The sequence below is a fragment of the Saccopteryx bilineata genome, chromosome X, assembly GCF_036850765.1.
Source record: "Saccopteryx bilineata isolate mSacBil1 chromosome X, mSacBil1_pri_phased_curated, whole genome shotgun sequence".
In the NCBI taxonomy this organism is placed as follows: domain Eukaryota; kingdom Metazoa; phylum Chordata; class Mammalia; order Chiroptera; family Emballonuridae; genus Saccopteryx; species Saccopteryx bilineata.
The window spans coordinates 140,287,380-140,290,749 of record NC_089502.1 but is presented as its reverse complement, the minus strand read 5'-3'; the positions used below and the strand labels follow the sequence as shown (position 1 = coordinate 140,290,749).

At 48.2% G+C, this 3,370-nt stretch overlaps 1 pseudogene; it reads left to right on the top strand.

Moving 5' to 3' along the window:
* Positions 1–612: 612 nt before the first annotated feature.
* Positions 613–1,599, top strand: LOC136316956 (splicing factor C9orf78 pseudogene; annotated as a pseudogene).
* The last annotated feature ends 1,771 nt before the right edge of the window (positions 1,600–3,370 follow it).

Sequence of the window (3,370 nt, the reverse complement as noted above, 5' to 3'; positions counted from 1 at the left end):
GCCAATCTATAATAAATTGGAAGGCTTGCTTAAATACCGACATTTTCTTTGTAATAATAGGCTGTAATAATTAAATGTGTTACGGGGAGTTAGAGTCTTTATTAAACATCCATGTTAATTCAAGGCCAAAGTCCTCATTTCCTTTACACAGTTTCATCCTCTACTCATTCATGCAGACCCCATGGCAGCATTCATCAGCTCGCTCTTTAGAAGCAGAGATTCTAAATAAAATTGCTGCAAACAGATATTAATCACTATCACTTCTTAGACAATTGCTCTAGCTACTTTATGTATTACTTATTTTAATCCTTGACAATGTTTTAATCTCTATTTAAGAGATGAGAAAGCAAGTCCCTGAGGTGTTGGATAACTTGACCAAGACTATACTTAAATCCAGTCCTAATCCCAGGACTTGTGCTGTTTTCACTATACTATGCTCTTTCCAACTGCAAGAAGTTGACAATAGCATCATATGTGGGGCCATGTGAAAATACACCCTAAGTATTTATAGAATAATAAAACACACTTTATCACAGAAAAGACCACTTCCAAAATATCAGAGCATTAAAAATGTCCTAGGCAGCACCGAGAGCATGGGGGCCCGGCGCCACCATGCCGGTCACTGGGAAGACTTTCCCCAGCGCCGGGCGGATTCGCAGTCGGAGGAAGATGAGCAGGACTCAGAAGAGGTTCGATTAAAACTAGAAGAGACCCGAGAGGTGCAGAACTTGAGGAAGAGGCCCAACGGAGTGAGTGCTGTGGCGCTGCTGGTGGGAGAGAAGGTCCAGGAAGAGACCACTCTCGTGGATGATCCCTTTCAGATGAAGACAGGCAGTATGGTGGACATGAAGAAACTGAAGGAAAGGGGCAAAGATAAGATCAGTGAAGAGGAAGACCTCCACCTGCGGACATCTTTTTCTGCGGAAACCAACCGGAGGGATGAGGACGCCGACATGATGAAGTACATGGAGACAGAGCTGAAGAAGAGGAAGGGGATCGTGGAACACAAAGAACAGAAAGTGAAGCCCAAGAATGCAGTTCTTTCCGAACTCCCGGAAAACATCCGCGTCTCCTCCGCGAAGAAGACGGAGGAGATGCTTTCCAACCAGATGCTGAGCAGCATCCCCGAGGTGGACCTGAGCATCGATGCTAAAATAAAAAATATCATTTCCACGGAGGACGCCAAGGCCCGTTTGCTGGCAGAGCAGCAGAACAAGAAGAAAGACAGTGAGATATCCTTTGTGCCCACCAACATGGCGGTGAATTACGTGCAGCACAACCGATTTTATCACAAGGAGGTCAATGTCCTCCTACGGAGAAATAAAGAAGAGCCCAAAGCCGGTCCCTTGAGAGTGGGGGACACAGAGAAGCCAGAGCCTGATTGGTCTCCCCCTAACTGCAAGCGCCCCCCTAACGAGAAGGCCACCAATGACTATTACTATGAGAAGTTCAAGAAGATGAACAGGCAGTGCTGAAGGTGGCTCAAGGGGAGCGTGCAGAGTGGGGTGTAAACCGCACTGTCCCTCGTCCTCACGATGAGAGGCTGCCTGGACAGAAACCTGACCATTCGCTGGTGGGCGGTTCCAAAAACAGATACTTCCTCCGCTGATGACCTCGGGATTTTCAGGCTCTGAGTTTGTAACCTTTTGAAACAAAACAATATGTGGTTTTCTTATTTGGGGGCAAACTATTCTTGTGCACATTATTAAATCTTGTTTGTAAAAAAAATGTCATAGAACTGCATCCTTTAATCATATCATAAATCATTAATATCACTCAGTTATTTACAAATTAGAAATTTAATATTGATATTTTAGATTTTAATTAAGCACTTTTTAGCATTTTCATAAATATAGCATTTACCATACTACTTGTTAGTAAAAATTCAAAGTACAGACTTCGTCCACTATCTAAAAGTAGAGGAGTCCTATGAAAAAGAAACTTCATAAGCCAAAATGGCGTGAAGCAAAGAGTATCCCCCACTTCGCAAAAGTCTGTGTTAGCACCACTTCACTTTTATGAAAGACCTACCTATATATACAAACTGAAATTTCTCAATAACATACCTACATTGGGTTTGACCCAATGACCATGTCCTACAAGAAATTAGACCCATTATCCTCCTCCTCATCGTGCCTGTTTTCCTCTGTGTTGCTGAGAAGACTTGCCAACTTCTCAGAGGACAAAATTAAGAAAAAGAGGGGGAGAGTGACGTCACGGAAATGGCGCCGTGAGCAGCCCGTCCGACAGCTCTCCCCTAAATCACAACAAATTTATCAACTAGAAACAGAAAAATTTATCCTCGGAGCATTCCGGAGTTCCACACAAACTGATAGCGAAAGGACTGTTATCACTTGAATCTGAGAGACGAGGGTGTGGAGGAATCTACCACAGGGACGTTCTTTCAAACCGCAAGGAAGTGCGCCTGTGGTGAGTCAGCCCATATACTTGGGAACCGCGAGCAGCCGCGAGCGGCCGACGTGAGCCGCCACCTCGAGCTGAGCGGCCCCCGCGAGCGGCCGCCGCGAGCCACCCGCAAGCAGCCGCGCGCGCGTGCCCGGTCCGGTTGAGCACCGCTGACGTTCCCAGCGGCCCGAACACTGCGAGTGGGGGTCGCCGGCCACCGGTGCCCGGAGCGCCCCATTTGCGCGCGTGCCTTGGGCATTCCACGCGCCCAGGGCGCCCTGCTGGCCCGCACACCCAGGGGGCCCCATTATCCTGCGCCTGGTGTGGTCCAGCCGCCAGCGGCGGGGCGAGCGGGAGAGGCTTGGGAGATTCTCTCCGTGGGCGGGGCACCTCACCCAGCCATTCAAGCTAACAATCAAGCGTTGGGGGAGGGGCGCGCGCAGGCAGCCTAAAATACCTTCGGAAACACAGCTGCGACCCAATCACTGAAATTAGCTTAACCCATGAAATCTGCGCACCCTCGGTTCTAATTGATAAGATCTCTCTCAATTCAGCGTTCCAAGACAAGAGGCGTGATATTTTTTAGTGCCTCTCGCTAAAGGGGCGGGGGCAACTTCTGATTAATAGAGCCTCCATATTTAGGGATAAACGCTAACAAGAAGGACTTGGCAGATAATAAGGTTTATACTACACTAGTCGTAAGCAGAGACTAGTGCCTCTTCTTCCCTGCAAAAACAGGCTACCAAGTGTGGAAAGCCTGGGTTGAGAGGTCCAACTAAATGATAGGCGCTGAACAGTCACCTTGACAACAATTGACTCCCACCCCCGCCTGATTACACTGGAGGCCCTGACTGTCAGAGCCTTTCCCAAAGCCTTGCACTGAGTGGGGATAGAGTGGGGATTTCCCAGCTCTTTGAGCCTCTTACTCCCCAGGCAGAAGCAGTTGCAGCCTTATAGCTGGATC